This window comes from Felis catus, chromosome C1 (assembly GCF_018350175.1).
Source record: "Felis catus isolate Fca126 chromosome C1, F.catus_Fca126_mat1.0, whole genome shotgun sequence".
In the NCBI taxonomy this organism is placed as follows: Eukaryota; Metazoa; Chordata; class Mammalia; order Carnivora; family Felidae; genus Felis; species Felis catus.
Genome location: NC_058375.1, coordinates 138,053,552 through 138,071,308, shown reverse-complemented (window position 1 = coordinate 138,071,308; position 17,757 = coordinate 138,053,552). Strand labels below are relative to the sequence as shown.

The 17,757-nt window shown below is 36.5% G+C and overlaps 1 long non-coding RNA gene across 3 annotated transcripts in view; it reads left to right on the top strand.

Moving 5' to 3' along the window:
* LOC102900778 overlaps positions 1-12,308 on the top strand; it is a 278,882-nt gene extending 266,574 nt beyond the window's left edge. Inside the window, exons 3-5 of one of the 3 annotated variants that reach the window (XR_006583191.1) lie at positions 8,633-8,739; positions 9,563-9,622; positions 11,932-12,308. This is a non-coding gene — a long non-coding RNA (uncharacterized LOC102900778). Of the gene's footprint in view, positions 1-1,262; positions 1,354-8,632; positions 8,740-9,562; positions 9,623-11,931 lie in introns of all 3 variants that reach the window. The other 2 variants (XR_002744795.2, XR_006583192.1) reach the window with 2 other exon arrangements.
* Positions 12,309-17,757: the final 5,449 nt, after the last annotated feature.

Sequence of the window (17,757 nt, the reverse complement as noted above, 5' to 3'; positions counted from 1 at the left end):
TTCAAAATGCTGTAATAAAGACTACCACTTCTGAACATTATTCCACACACCCCCCCCCCATCTCCTGTAGATTCCTGTTGTTTTAGTCTCTAAGGTGCAGATCATGTTTGGGTTTGTTCTGGGAAGGGATAATGGGTGGCAGGAGGGAGGACTTCTCTATGTCTGCACACAGGTGATAACTATGCTAAGATACACTGACTGTCTTTCTCTGAACACTTCTGAATTTAGAATAATTGTAACTTTAGCCTGCTTTGTGACAGAAATAAAACCATTGTAATAGAAATGTGTCATAAGATCAATGTCTTCTACTTCTAAAACAAACATCTTTCCTATGCCTCTGTGTTTGTTTTGCCTTTAGAAGTTGAGTCCTTTATCAAACAGTAGGAGACTATTATCTGGTGATAATGTATTTTGATTCTATTGCTGTTCTCTCAAAACTGGTTTTTTCTGGGCCCATCTTTCTGGTATATTTGTTTAATGACATGTTTAAAAATCTTTGTAAGAGATGTATTAAAGTGACAGATATTTTATATTGCCAACATAAACCACAATCTTCAAGGTTGAAGATAAACTCCATCCTGGTCTCAACTACTATATGCTTTAAAGCTCTTAGCTGCTTTTCAAATGCTGGCATAGTTGTCAATCATTCTGTATCATGCTTATAGTTTGTGTGAGGAAGCCATTTGTTAAATTGCAGCCTTCTAAACTCAAAGAACATTCACCAAATGCTTTCAGATAAAATGCCACCTTATTCTGTAAATACTGGGAAACTTGCAAGGAGAAGAAATACCTGAGGGAAACAAAAGTTATGGGAGAGAGAAGAATCAATACATTTCTCCATTCTCTGTTAAACTTTTGATAACTAAAAATATCACTTAATTCTGTTTTCTATGCATTTTTGTTATTCTAGATAGAACAGCTGCCACACTGGTGGACTCTGTTAGGATTTTCTTCATATTCTAACGCCCTTTCCCCTCCTTTTGGTAGACCCTACTGTTCTCTCTAGACAGAGGGTTCAGGATGGCAGAGATACTGAATGGTAAGTGAATATTCCTTCCCCCCCACCTTAACAATACTACCAGTCCCCTGCTCTACATTGCTGGTAGCTGGCCCCATCAGTCCCATAAATTTTCACAATTCTTCTTTGTACTAACACTTCTCATTCTGTTATTTTAGTCAAATATGCAGAAGACTGAGACTGAGCTAACCTCTGAAGTACCAACTCAAATGTTTATCATTTATTTCCTTTCTTTAACCTACAGGATTGAAGTCCATGGTTGCCAACCAAGAGATAGCACATGTGCACTAAGTAGTGTGTGAAAACTTGGTAACTATTACATCTCAGAATGCATAGTATGTTTATTTAACGTTTATTTATTTTTGGGACAGAGAGAGACAGAGCATGAACGGGGGAGGGGCAGAGAGAGAGGGAGACACCGAATCGGAAACAGGCTCCAGGCTCTGAGCCATCAGCCCAGAGCCTGACGCGGGGCTCGAACTCACGGACCGCGAGATCGTGACCTGGCTGAAGTCGGATGCTCAACCGACTGCGCCACCCAGGCGCCCCCATAGTATGTTTATTTATATGTCATATGATATAAAACTATTATTTTCAGTGTATGTTTACAGTAGGTAAAGCAATATGTGACAAGTTAATAGCTTCTATGTTCAGAGGTGGGAATTGCAAATCATCTCAGAGGAGAGTTCTCATTATGGGAAGATGTACTTCAGTGATTCTTTTTAGTTAAGCAGTTGTAAAGCAAGAAAGTCCTATTGTTCTGGAGGAATCTTGCAATAGAAGCATTTTTTGGCACCTATTTGTTTTCAGAGTTGTCTTTTGAGAGAAAGATGACCAGAAGCCAGGATATAGTCTGGTAAGAATGAATGTAATATCCTGGCTCTTATCCTTGAGATTAGAAATTAAGGAAACCTATACGGGTGGGCCAAAGTCACCCAGTCTGTCTTAGTCTATGTGGGCTGCTATAACAGCATACTGTAAACTGGGTGGTTTATAAATGATAGAAATTTAGTTCTCACAGTTACAAAGGTGAGGAAATCTGAGATCAAGTCTCTACAGATTAGGTGTCTGGGAACAGGGTGCTTACTGGTTCACATACTGTCATCTTTTCATTATATCCTCACATGACATAGGGGTTGAAGAAGCTCTCTGGGTCTCTTTTTATGAGGAAAATAATCTCTTTTATTTTACTTTTTTAAGCATAGTTGACAGACAATTTTATATTAGTTTCAGGTATACAAAATATAAAATAGTGATTTGACAACTCTGCAGGTTATGCTATGCTTACCAAATGTGTGCCAACCTTCTGTCACCACACAACAGTATTATAATACCATTGACTATATTCCCCATGCTGAACTTTTTACCCCCATGACTTATTCATTCCTTAACTGGAAGCCTCTATCTACTACTCTTTTACTGCTTTTTAATCATCCCTCCCACTACCTTCCTATAGCAACTACCAGTTGTCTGTATTTGAGTTTGTTCCTACTTTTTGTTTATTTTGTTTTTTAGATTCCACATGTAAGTGCAATCATGGTATTTGTTTTTCTCTGACCTATTTATTTTTTTAAGTATAGATATATATTTTACCTTTGTTTCAGAGGTATAATGTAGTGATTCCATAACTTTACACATTACACTGTTTTCACCGCAAGTTATTTCACTTACCTTAATCCCTTCCAGGTCCATCCATGTTGTCACAAATGGCAAGATGTCATTCTCTTTTATAGCTAAATAATAATACATTTTATATATAGTCCACATCTTCTTTATCCACTTATATATCAGTAGATACCTAGGTTGCTTCCATATTTTGGTTAATGTAGATAATGCTTCAATAAACATAGTGGTGCATATATCTTTTTTTTTTTTAATGTTTATTTACTTTTGAGAGAGACAGAGACAGTGACAGAATCCAAAGCAGGTTCCAGGCTCTGAGCTGTTAGCACAGAGCCCAATATGGGGCTTGAAACCACGAACCACAAGATCATTACCTGAGCTGAAGTCAGAAGCTTAACCAACTGAGCCATCCAGGTGCCCCACATATATCTTTTTGAATTAGTTTTTGTTTTCTTTGAGTAAATACCCAGTACTGAACTTATTGGATCATATGGTATTTCTATTTTTATTTATTTTTTTATGAAATTCTGTTTTCCACAGCAGTTGCACCAATTTACATTCCCATTAACAATGCACAAGGGTTCCTTTATTTTCACATCTTCGCCAGCAGTTATTTCTTCTCTTTTTGATACTAACCATTCTGACATGTGTGAGGTAAATCTCATTGTAGTTCTGACTTGCATTTCCCTGATTATTAGTGATGTTGAACATATTTTTATGTTTGTTGGCCACCTGTAAGTCTTGGGAAAAAATGTCTATTCAGATCCTCTGCCCATTTTGTAACAGATTGTTTTTTTGGTGTTAAATAAGTTGTATAAGTTCTTTATATATTTTGGATATTTAACCCCTTATCAGATATTTCATTTGTAAATATCTTTTTCCTTTCAGTAGGTTGCCTTTTGATTTGTTGATGGTTTCCTTCACTGTGCAAAAGCTTTTTATTTTTGTGTAATCCCTATCATTTAATTTTGCTTCTGTTTCTCTTGCCTTGGGAGACAGGTCTAGAAAAATGTTTCCGTAGCCAATACCAAAGAAATTACTACCTATGTTTTCTTCTAGGAGTTTTATGGCTTCAGGTCTCACATTTAGGTCTTTAATCCATTTTGAGTTTATTTTTGTGTGTGGTATAAGAAAGTAGTCCAGTTATATTCTTTTGCATGTAGCTGTCCAGTTTTCCCAGCATCCTTTTTTGAAGAAGACTGCCTTTTCCCCAATATTTTCTTACCTCCTTCCTCATAGATTAGTTGACCACATAACTGTGGGTTTATTTCTGCATTCTCTATTTTGTTCTATTGATCTATGTGCCTATGTTTTTGCCACTACCATACAGTTTTGATTACTATAGCTTTCTAGTGTATCTTGCAATCTAGAATTGTGGTAACTCAAGTTTTGTTCCTCTTTTTCAAAATTGATTTCGCTATTCGTGGTCTTTTGTAGTGCCAAACAAATTTTAGGGTTATTCTAGTTCTGTGAAAAATACTATTGGTATTTTGATAGGGATTGCATTAAATCCCAGATTTCTCTGGGCAAAACAAACATTTAAACAATAGTCATTCTTCCAATTCATGAGCATGATGTATGTTTTTGTGTCATCTTCAATTTTTTTTTTTTTTTTTTTTTTTTTTTTTTTTTTTTTTTTTTTTGCCAGCGTCTTATAGTATTCAGAGTACAGGTCTTTTACCTCCTTGGTTAAATTTATTTCTAGGTGAATGGAATTATTTTCTTAATATCTCTTTCTGATATTTTGTTATTACTATAGAGAAATGCAACAGATTTCTGTATATTAATTTATTACCCTACAACTTTACTGAATTTATTTATTATTTCTAACAGTTTTTTGGTAAAGTCTTTAGGAATTTCTATGTATAGTATCACATCAAGTGCAAATAGCAAAAATTCTACTTTTCCCCTCCCAGTTTGGTTGTCCTTTCTTTTCCTTTTCTGACTGCTGTGACTAGGACTTCCAGTACTGTGTTGAATAAAAGTGGCAAGAGTGGACATCTTTGTCTTCTTTATGATCTTATGAGAAAAGCTTTTGGTTTCTCAACATTGAGTATGATATTAGCTGTGGGTTTGTCATAGCCTTTATTATGTTGAGGTATATTTCCTCTAAACCCACATTATTAAGAGTTTTCCTCACGAATGGATGTTGTATTTCATTAAATGTTTTTTCTGCATCTATTGAAATACAATTTTTATCCTTCTGTTAATGTAGTGTGTAATGTTGACTGATTTATGAATATTGAGCCATCCTTGTACACCCAGAATAAATCCCACTTGATCATGTTAAATGATCCTTACAATGTGTTGTTAAATTCAGTTTGCTAATATTTTGTTGAGGATTTTTGCATCCTTGTTGGTCAGGGATATCGGCCTATAGTTTTTTTTGTGGTGTCTATGTCTGGTTTTGTTATCAGGGTAATTCTGGTTTTGTAGAAAGTGTTTGGAAGCTTCCCTTCATCATCTTTTTTTTAATATTCTGAAAAGAATAAATGTTACATCTTCTTTAACATTTAGTAAAATTCACTTGTGAATCTATTTGGTTGTGGACTTTTGCTTTTGGGGAGTTTTTTGATTACCAACTTAATTTCATTTCTATTTACTAATCTTTTCAGTTATTTTGGAAAACTGTATGTTTCTAGAAAATTATCCATTTCATCTAAAATTTCCAAATTTGGCACATAATTTTTTATAGTAGTCTCTTAAAATCCTTTGTATTTCAGTGGTTTTGGTTGCTTCTATTTCATTCAGATTTTATTTATTTGGGTCTTCTCTCTTTTTTAAATGTTTATTTTTGAGAGAGAAAGACATAACATAGAGAATGAATCTGAAGCATGCTCCAGGCTCTGAGCTATCAGCACAGAGCTTGATGCAGGGCTCAAACCCATGAGATCATGACCTGAGCCTAAGTTGGACGCTTAACCCACTGAGCCACCAGATGCCCCTCTCTTTTTTCTTGATGAGTCAGTTAGAGGTTTATCAGTATCATTTACCTTTTAAAAGAACCAGGCTTTTGGTTTTGTTATTCTTTTCTATTTTGTTTGTCAATTTGGTTTTTGTTCTCAATTTCATTTATTTCTGATCTGATCTTTATTATTTTTCTTCAATTAACTTTGGGCTTTGTCCTTTTTTTTTTTTTTTTGTTCTTTTAGTTATAAGGTTACACTGTTTGAGTTTTTTGTTTCTTGAAATAGGCTTGTATTTCCGTATGCAATATTTCCCTTTTAGAACTCTTTTAGGTGCATCCCAAAGATTTGGATGGTCATGTTTTAATTTTCATATGGTTCTATGCATTTTTTTATTTCTTCATTGACTTTCAGTTGTTCGGCTGCATGTTGTTTAATCCAGTTTTTCCTGTGAACAATTCCTAGTTTCATACCCTTGTGGTTGGAAAAAAAAAAGCTTGATTTGATATCACTTCTCTTAAATTTATTGATTGGTTTTGTGGCTTAACAAGTCATCTATCTATTCTAGAGAATGTTTCATGTGCTCTTAAAGAGAATGTGTTTTCTATAATTTTTAGATAGAATGTTCTACATGTATCTATTAAGACTATCTGGTCTAATGTGTCATTGAAAGCCTCGGTTTCCTTATTGATATTCTGCCTGGATGATCTATCCATTGATATCAGTAAGACGTTAAAGTCCCTTATTATTGTATTACCGTCAATATTATTGTATTATATGCTGTTAATAGTTGCTTTACATATTTGTGTGCTCTAGTGTTGGCTAGATAGATATTTACACTTGTAAAACCCCTTGTTGATTTCATCCCTTTATCATTGTTGTAAAGTCTTTTGTCTGATAGAAGTATTGCTATCCTGCTTTTTTTGTTTCCATTTGTATGGAATATCTTTTTCCATCCCTTCAGTCTGTATGTATCTTTAGGTCTGTAGTGAGCATATGCCTGGGTCTTGTTCTTTTTTAAAAAATATCCATTCTGTCACCCTATGTCTTTTGAGTTTGATTATATATATATATATATATATACACATACATATATATTTTGATTATATAAATATATACATATATATGTATATGCTATTTTAAAAATTGTTCTTTGGTTGTTTTTTGTATTTCTTCTTCCTTTTTCTCTTGCTCTCCTTGTGATTGATAACTTTCTTCAGTGTTACACTTGGCTTCCTTTCTATTTTTTGTGTATCTAGTATAGTTTTGGTTTGCATTTACCATGAGATACGTAACATTCTAGGAATATAGTATTCTTTATTAGGTTTTTGGTCCTTTAAGTTTGAACACACGCTAAAGGTACTTCATTTTTATTCCCTCGTCCACATTTTATGTATTTTATGTTATATTTTACATATTTTCTTTTATATGTTACATAAATAACATTTTAGATACAATTGCTTTTATTATTTTTGTCTTTTAACCTTCTTACTAGTTTTTAAAGTAGTGATCTACTACCTTTACGTTGCTGATGAACTCTGTTACTTTTGTTAGTCTGGGACCTCTATTGCTTCTCAGTCTTTTGGTGAAGATCAAGTGTAGTCTGGAGAACTCTATCTCTCCTTCAATTTGAAGTGATAACTTTGCCTGGTAGAGTAATCTTGGTTGTAGGTTCTTTTCCTTTCAGCACTTTAAATATATCATGCCACTCCCTTCTACTCTGCAGAGTTTCTGCTCAAAATCAGCTAACCTTAAGGGGTTTCCCTTGCTCGTAACTAGTTATTTCTCTCCTGTGCTTTTAAGAGTCTCTCTTTATCTTTAATCTTTGTTATTTTATTTTTTTTATTAATCATTTATTTAGGGACACTTGGGTGGCTTAATCAGTTAAATGACCAACTTTGGCTCAGGCTATGTATGATCTTTCATTTCCGGAGTTTGAGCTCTGCGTCGGGCTCTGTGCTGATGGCTCAAAGCCTAGAGCCTGCTTCAGATTCTGTCTCCCTCTCTCTCTGCCCCTCCACTGCTCGTGTTGTCTCTCTCAAAAGTAAATTTGGGATGCCTGGGTGGCTCAGTCAGTCAAGCATCCAACTTTGGCTCAGGTCATGATCTCACCATTTGTGGGTTTGAGCCCCGCGTCAGACTCTGTGCTGACAACTCAGAGCCTGGAGCCTGCTTCAGATTTTGTGTCTCTCTCTCTCTGCCCTCCCCCACTCACGGTCTGGCTCTGTCTCTCAAAAATGAATATTTTTTTAATTAAAAAATTTTAATTTAAAAAATTAAAAAAAAAATTTTTTTTTGAGAGAGAGAGAGAGAGAGAGAGAGAGAGAATACCAAGCAGTCTCTGCACTATCAGGTTAGAGCCTGACATGGGAGGCTCTCACAAACTGTGAGATCATGACCTGAGCTGAAATCCAGTCAGATGGTTCACTGACTGAGCCACCCAGAGGCCCCAAGCTTTGTTATTTAATTATTAAGTATCTTGGTATGGTGCTCCTTGGGTTCCTCTTGTTTGGGATTCCTTGTGCTTCCTGAACCTGGATGTCTATTTCCTTCACCAGGTTAGGGAAGTTTTAAAAATTATTTCTTCAAGTTTTCTGCCTCTTTACTTGAGGTAGTGCAAAAGATCCCTTAATATATCCTCATTTTTAAAATCCTTTTTTTTTCCTTTTTGTTGTTCAGCTTGGGTGTTTCCCATTACTTTCTTCCAGATCACTTATCCATTCTTCTGCATACTCAAATTCACTATTTATGCCTTCTGGTATATATACATTTTTTATTTCAGTGTCTGCAATTTTCAACTCTGGTTCTTTTTATATTTTCTGTCTTATTATTGAAGTTCTGAGTTCATCTACTCTACATTCTGGGGAATATCTTTATTACCATTAATTTTAACATGTTATGTAGATTATATCCATTTCATTTTCTTCTTTTTCTGAGGTTTGTCTTGTTCATTCTTTTGGAGTGTGTTCCTCTCATTTTCTTTAACTTTCTTCTTTTGTTTCTATGAATTAAGTGCAACAGCTACTTCTCTTAAGTGCTCAATACTGTGAAGTAATGATCTTGTTCATGGTCTTCCCTTGTGTAGACTGTGTGTGCATCGTGACTTTGGCTGACTGGAGCTCTGCCTGTCATGGGCTTGATGTCCAAGGGAATTACAACTGGGGCCACCACTGTTAGATGGACAGAGATGAAGTGAGCATGGCCCAAGGAAGTCCCAGGGCTCTTGGCACAGAAGGCTTCTTGACATGACAACTGAAACTTTAGTGGACAGGGGCTGGGGTAGTCCTGCTACTCTCTGTATAAAGGGAGCCCTGGGAGGACAGCTGAAACTAAACTAGGTACAAGGGGGAATCCAGGGACTCTCCACCCAGAGGGTGCCCTAACAGAACTGCTGCTGCTTGTGTAGGTAGAAGTTGGATGGTTCTGGAACACTCTTTGCAGGGGGTGCTCCTGTGGGACAGTTGGAGCCAAGACAGGTATGGGTTGGAGGTTTTCGAGGGCACTTTGCTCAGGGGATGCCCTATGGAGTAGCTGGAGCCATGCTGGGTGCAGGCCAGGAGTTCCTGGGATGTTCTTCACAGGGCTACCCTGGTACATAATCTGGAGCTGAAATTTTCCTGGGGTGCTGTATACTGAGGGTTCCCTGGAAACTTGTCTGGAACCAAAGGGTATGGGCCTGGAGCATTCTGGAGTACTTTAGATTTGTATTACCTTAGTAAGATATCTGGAGCCGCAGTGAGGACTGCCCAAAGGTGTCCAGGTGTGTGCCACCCTGTGGCAGCCTTGGAGGGATGGCTGGGGCTATTGTAGGCTAGTAATTTTTTGGTAGGCCAGCTCTCGGGTAAGCCAGATACTGCTCTTGACCCTGGTATCAAAGTGGAAGGGAGCTATAAACTGTAGTCACTCCAACCCAGTGAAAGTTTCAGCAGTCTCCAAGCCATTTGAAAGAATTAAGGCTGGGGTTTTTATGTTCTAGTTGCTGTTTTAAACCTTGTTTGTTTGTTTGATGTTCCAGGACATCCAAGATTGGTGTGGCCTAGAAGCTTGGGCTCGCTGAGGCAGCAGGCCAGCTATGGTATGAGGACCCTACTTCTATCTGTACTATCAAGATGGAGGGGGAACATAAACAGTGGGGCTCACCAGGCCCTCTGACCCAGAGAGAGTTCCAACATCTCCTTAGCCATTTGGGAGGACTTAGGGCTAGTTCTTTTATATTCTAGTTGCCCTTTAATACCATGGCTTTTGTCTGTCCTGGGACACTGGAAAAATCTGCTCATAGTCCCTTGTACTATCCCACCAACTACAGTTACCAGTGCTAGGTGTAGGGATCCCTTTGTTATCTTGTCTCTATCTCTCTTGCTCTTCTTTAGGTGGTCTTTTGATTTACAGAATCTCTTCAGCCCTTAATTTTAATTCCAGAATAATTTTTGTATAAATAGGTAAATTTGGTGTGTCCATGGAGGTGGTAAGTTCAGGGTCTTCCTATGTCACTATCTTGGGCCCCTCTCTCAGCATTGATCTTTTTTAATGATAGCCCTCATGAACTAATGACCTCCCAAATCCCAAAGGCTTCACCTTAAAATACTGTCGCTTTGGGGATTAGCCTTTAACATAGGAATTTTGGAGGACATTAACATTCAGCTGATAGCAGAATCCAAGGCTAGTTTATGATAAAGGATACCAAAAGCCCTAGAAGGGTTCTCACTATGAGATAGATGGCTGGTAACCTGATCATAATATGGATCCAGGTGTTTTTTTTTTTTTTTAGATTAGAGCTAGCAAAACATGTTTCTGAGCCAGGATGTACCTGCAGGTATTGGACCCTTTGAGACAAGAAACAGGCCAGCAAGGCCATCACTACATAATGTATTAGTGTTCCTTGTATCAGGGTATCATTTATAGTAACAACCATTTGATACCAATATGGCAGTAGCCCTGAACTGATAGGATTTTACAGTTCTCTACCTTGTGTTTAGAATATGGAAAGTGAGCCCCAACATTATTTTATAGGGTTCAGAAGAATTTTCCAAATGGAAGCCTACAGTAATCTGAAGATTAATTGGAAAAATAAGAATTGACTGTACTTGTATACTTAACTTATAAAGTGGGTAATACTACTTATATGTGGATATTACCATGATACCCAATATTCAGATGCATTAGCATTAGTGAATATATAGTCTTTTGACATTTTGTATCTTATTAATTAGCAGATGCCATGTGGGAGTTTGGAAAATTACCGAATTATCTTGGAAATTATATAAGCTTTTCCCATTACTCCTCAAAACTCTTAGATATTAAACAAAATAGCTTTGCTTCATCTGGGTACAGTGATAAGGAAAAGGTCTAGATGCATTCATGCCCAGGGAATGGAGAAATCATATATGAAACAATCAGTGGGAATTTGCTAGTCTTTAAAACCCTTAGAGGAATAGAGGTGACAGGTAACTAGGTATATTTGCTAGAGCTGCCTTAGCAAAATATCCCAGACTGGGTTGCTTAAACAACAAATGTATTTTCTTCCAGTTCTGGAGGTGACATCTTTCCTTGGCATTCAGATGGCTATCTTCTCACTGTATCCTCATATGGTCATTCCTTGGTCTGTGTATATGTCTTAATATTTTTTTTCTATGGATAGCAGTCATATTGGAATGGGACCTACTCCACATGACCTTGGTGGCAGGCCACAATTCTGCACACAGCACAATAGCTTCAGGAAGATCCAGAGGTTCCTAGCTTTTTCTCCTCTGGACTTGGTGCTCTGTTCTTAGCCCTCAAATCTCTGAAATTTGATCCTGCAGTGTTGGGGCAGGGGTAGTTCAGCTCCTGTTGAATGGTGGAGGAAGACAGGATGGGAGATGAGAGAGAGTCATTAATACATAGAGCTGGTTCAGCCATCCTCAGATCAAAATGGAAATGACTTTCAACATAGCAACATTTTGCTAGGTCATTAGTTTCTCTTAGATGATCTATTTTCTATTTCAGATATGAAATTGGTTAAAATGGCTTTTGTGGGGAGGCTGAGTGTTTTCCACAACAACACAGCATATTCGCTAACAACCGAAAGAGACAAATATTAATTATAAACTAGTCACACAGGGAGTCTGCTTGTACACACTTTTTGTTTTCCCTCGGGGCCTATCATAGTGCTTCTTAAATATGTTTTGATGAATTACATTTTGGTTCACCTAGTTTTACAAAATACCTTCAGGCTTCCTCAGGCTGTGCCCAAATGTCTCTTGTAGATGGTCAAGTTTTACAAACCACGGGAGTGATTCATTTTGTTTTGTTTTTTAATTCTGATGGCCATGATTGATCAACTAGATTGAACAGATTTTTTTTTCATGAAATCATGAAAAAAAATTATACTCTTTTTCTTAACAGAAACAGCTGGTGTCAATGATGCGGATGGCTGAAGTTTTATTTGGAGAACAGCAGTTGGTATAAAACCTCTTCTGCTGCTTGCATTTAAAATACCCCATACAGACACACACCATGGAGAGGATGGCAAGGCTGAAATTTTCCAACATGGTACTTAAACCTAAGTTTAAGGACCAGATGAGCTTGGATTGCACCTGACCATTTTTTTTTTTCAATTAAATTTTTTCTCTGTTACATGTACCCAAGATTGATTCATTTGTATGTGGACCTTCTGACTTTTAAATGAATAAAATCATTGTATTTCATTTTTAATGAAGGAAGAAGAGAAGAAAATAGGCACAAAAGTCTGAAATAAAAGTTGGGTTAGGCTTCTTCCTAAATTTCATGGGAAATTTTAATCTTATAAGAGATTGAGAAATTCCCAGGGTGGAATAAGATATTAAAAAATAAGGCATATTGTGGGCCTCTTTAAGGAGGAGAATTAATAATGGTAATAAAATAGCTACAATTGTATACTTGCAATCTGCTAGGTATTTTACAAACTTTATTTAGAAAAATCAAGATCAGAGAGGTTAAGTAACTTCCCCATGTTCACAGAGGTAATGTGTTAAATCAAGAATTTGAACGCAGTCTCTGGCTCCAAAGCTCCTGCCTTTAAGCATCCCCTTAACTATTGCACTATGACATAGGTTGCCTCCAAAATGTCCCTTCTCTAAATTAAGATACCCTTAACCTCCTTTGCCTACTTTTTCCCATACTGTTTGGCTCTATAGTCTATATAACTAACCAGTTCTTGCTTTGAACCTTAGTAAGTTTGAAGAAGAAACTAAGCAAAATATAAGGCTCAGAACTATGGGTTAGAAGCCTGATATGGGAGAGGGAAGATGATGCTGAGTTCTGCTCATCCCATAGACACAGTGTAAGAATGTGTACTCCATCTAAAAGACTGGTACCACAGGTATTCCACAGCTAGTGACAGGCCACATTGATAAGGGAAGATGGAAGAAAATACACTTGGGAAACAAATCCTCAGCATGAATAACCACAAACAGGAGCCACATCACAAGCACACAGATGAAAGGGGATCAGACCTCACCCTCGGCAACCCCCCAAGCCCTGGGAATGCCCACAGGAAATAGGAGCCCCCATAATATCTGGCTTTAAAAATCAATGCAGCTTAACTTTGGGAGAGCCAGAAACTATAGGAAACCGATACTGCACCCTTAAAGAGCCACATCACTAAATAATTCAGCCTGAGACAGCACAGAAGCAGCTCTTTGAAATGTGCCTGGGTTATACATGAAGGAGATGATTAATTACTAACTTTATCATGTGTGCTAGAGGGGCAGGGACCTTCAGGAAATTTCTTCAGAAGTAAAAGTGCTGGTAGGTACTATTTCTCCTCTCCTCCCCTAGCCTATATAGTTAGGTGCTTGCAGAGCTATCACTGTGATATCACGAACTGTGAGCTATCTCCATCTGTCTTGCTAGCACCAAGTGCCCCACCTCAACGTCTTCCTGAAGATATCCTCCACAAACCTACCCACTCCCATAGGTGCCCCACCAAAGTGACTCTCATCATGGAAATCAAGAAAGCTAACCCCACATATCACACCTGCAGTTCCTATGCAAGGACTCTGAGCTGGCTGCACAAATTCTGCATCTTGTTACACCCACAGCTATCACACTGGCTCATTGTAGCCAGCAAGGCTAAAGGCCAGCCTTAGCTACCTGCATTCCCCAGCAATAGTGGCTTAACCACAGAAGGCAATTATGGATAGCCCCTACTGGGAATACACTTGGTTCTGGTGACCAAAGGGGATTATACCAGAGGACAATTTCTACAAGACCACTACCTTCTAGATCAAGAGATGTAACTGACCTACCTGATACATAGAATACATGCAAAGAGTGAGACAAACAAGATATAGGAATATCACCTAAATAAAACAAAATCATACAAAAAAGAGCTTAAAGGAGAGAAGCAATACATCTGATAGAGTTCAAACTAATGGTCATAAAGATTCTCAGCAGATCTGAGAGAAAAGTGGGTGAACTCAGAAGGAACTTCAAAAAAGAGATCTAAAATGTGTAAAAAAAAAAGAACCAAAGAATTGAAGAATAAATAAAATGAAAAATACACTAGAGGGAATCAACAGCCAATTAGAAGATGCAGAAGGATGGATCAGTAATCTGGGGAATGGAAAGTAACCAAGATGAACAGCAAAAAGAGAAAAAGATAACAAATGAGAATAAGTTCAGGGACCACTACAATATCATCAGGCATAATAACATTCACATTATACAGATCCCAAAAGGAGAAGAGACAGGAGGAGGCAGAAAATTTAGTTGAAGGTATAACAGCTGGAAACTTCCCTAATGTGGGGAAGGATATAGACATCCATGTCCAGTATTCACAGAGAGTCCCAAACAAGATGAACCCAAGGAGATCTACACCAATACACATAAAAATTAAAATTGCACAAAGTACCAATAAAGAGAATTTTTAAAGCACCAAGAGAAAAACTAGTTACATACAAGGGAAACTCCATAGTATTATCACCTGATATTCCAGCAGAAATATAACAGGCTAAAAGGAAGTAGCATGATGTAAAGTGCTGAAAGAAAAAACCTACAACCAAGGTTAGCTACAACCAAGTAAAACTAATAAAATAAAATTATTATGAGAGAAAAAATTACTATTTTTACTATGTTTTTATGTGTAAATAAAATATAAAGCTAGTATGGAGGTTAAAACACAAAAGTAGTAAATTTAACTACATCTACAATAATTAAGGAATATGTAAAATATAAAGATATAAAATAGGACATATACATAAAATATTGCCCAGTAAAAATTCAGTGCTTTTACAATATGTTCAAACTTAAGTGACTATCAGCTAAATGTAGGCTGCTATACACAAGAGGATGTTATACATGAACCCAATGGTAACCACAGATCAAAAAACTTTGATACACGAAAAATAAATAGAAAGGAATCAAAGCATAATACTAAAAGCCACCAAACTGCAAAGGGAAAAAGTGAAGAAGAGAAGAAAAGAACTACAAAAACAACTGTAAAACAAATAACAAAATGGCAATAAGTACATACATTTCAATAATTACTTTAAATGTAAATGGACTAAATGTTCCAATCAAAAGACATAGGCTAGCTAAATGGATTTTTAAAAGACCCATTTATATGCTACTATAAGAGACTCACTTCAGAGCTAAAGACACATACAGACTGCATGGTATGTTTTTTCCTCCTTTTACTCTCAAACATAAAAACCAACCAGGGTAGCCATATTTATATCAGACAAAATAGACCAGAACAAAAATGGTAGCAAAAGACAAAGAAGGAAACAACAATGCCCTTCAAGGATCAGTCCAACTAGAGGTTATACTAGTTGTAAATATCTATGTACCCAACATCGGAGGACCTAAATGTATAAAGCAAGTATGAACAGAAAAACTGACAAACTGATAGTAGGGGGTTGTAACACCCTACTTACTTCCATGGATAGATCATCCAGGCATCAAATCAACAAGAAAACTGGATTTGAATGACACATTGGACCAGGTGGGCCTAATATATTCATATAGAACATACTATCAGATATAGAATATACATTCTTTTCAAGTGCACACGGATATTATCCAGGATACATCATACGTTAAGACACAATTCTAGCTATAAGAAGATTAAAAGCCTATCATCCTACTTTTCTGAGAACAGTATGAAACTAGAAATCACAGGAAGAAATATGGAATCAACAACATTATATTGAGACTAAATAACTTACTATTAAGCAGTAAATGGGTCTACCATGATAAAAGGAAATTAAAAAAAAAAACATGGAGACAAACTAAAATGAAATCACAATAGTCCAAAATGTCTGTTAGACAGCAAAAGCAGTTCTAAGAAGGAAGTTTATAGCATTATAGGCCTACCTCAAAAATAAGAAAAAAAAATCTCAAATATTCTAACACCCCCCCAAATTTTTTTGTTTAAGAACATTAACATGAGCAAAACCCAAAACTAGTGGAAATAATAAAGATCAGAGCAAAAATAAATATGAGACTACAAAGACACATACCTAAAAGATCAATTCAACCATGAGCTGGTTCTTTGAAAAGATAAAAAATTTAAAAGAAATTTAGACTCATCATGAAAGAAGACTAAAATGAATAAAATCAGAAGTGAAGGAAGAGAAACAACCAGCACCACAGAAGTTACTATGAAAATTTATATGCCAATAAATTGAATAACCTAGAATAAGTGGATAAGTTCCTAGAAACCTACAATCTTCCTAAATTGAATTAGGAATAGAAAATTTGAATAGACTGACTACTAATAGTGAAATTAAATCAGTAATCAAAAACACCCAACAAACAAAAGTCCAGGCCAGATGGGTTCACAGGTGAATTTTATCAAACATTTAGAGTTATTATCTATTGTTCTCAAACTATTCCAAAAAGTAGAAGAGGAAGGAAAACTTCCAAATTCATTCTGTGAGGCCAGCAGTACCCGGATACTCAAACCAGACAAAGACACTACAGAGAAAACAGAAGACCCATATCTCTGATTAACACAGATGCAAAATCCTCAACAAAGTACAAGAAAACTGATTTTAACAGTACATTAAAAGCAATTTTTCACCGCTATCAAGTGGAATTTATTCCAGGATGCAAGGGTGATTCAATATTCACAAATCAATCAATGTACTATATCACATTAATAAGAGAAAGGATAAACCCCATATGATCATCTCAATAGATCCAGAAAAAGCATTTGACAAACTAAAACCTCTATTCATGATAAAAACTCCACAAAGAAAGTTTAGAAGGAAGAATTTATTCTCTCCAAACCTCCATTTCTCATATATCAAATGGTGATAATGATGGCTATCACAGAAGTGCAACTCAGAACAATGCATGCTTGCATCTAAGTACTCTTATCTTAAGACATCGGGTTATGCGTTAACTCAGGAACAAGCCAGTCAATATGCAACAGTGCAGAGTTTTGTGTATGAGGCTTGGAAGCCAGATTGTTTTTGACATCGGGTGAGTGAATCTCTCTTTCTGAGCCATAGTTTCATTAACTAAAACCCATGTGTTTTGTAAATAAGCAATGTTGATGTATTGATTCATAGAGAAAAACTGTCACTAAAGCCGGAGGAATCCCTGTAGTCCATTCCTTCTCGTGAAGTTCAAGACCTATAAAGGGAACTAAGTCTATGTGAAAATTGCTTAAAGAGCTTAAGATTGAGATAAGAATAATTGGAAGATGTGAAAATTTAATGGCATAACTATAAGATGACCTGATATATCCACCTCAAAATAGTGACTGTTTTGTCACTGACACAGGAATGTTGCAGATACACTGGCCACAATCCATTGCTGGTTATTTCTATATTAAGGATGGCTTCATAAGTAGGACAGGGCTAGGGCTAAAGTTTTTGGTTATCCTCTCTCAGAAATAAATAAATCTGATATGCCCTGTGAATCTTCAGTTTCCAAATTCAATGGCTTCCCATCCTCTCTACACTTGTTTTTTTTAGCTATGATAAAGGAAGAATGTCATTAAAATGTCCACTACTACCCAAAGCAATCTACATTGATAGATTGAGAAATCTCAGTAGATAGAGATTCAATGCCATCTCTATCAAATTACCTATAGTATTTCTCATAGAACTGGAACAAATAATCCTAAAATGTGTATGGAATCAGAAAGGACTCTCAATAAACAAAGGAATCTTGAGGAAGAACAAAGCTTGAAGTATTACAATCCATGATATCACGATACACTACAAAGCTGTAGTATTC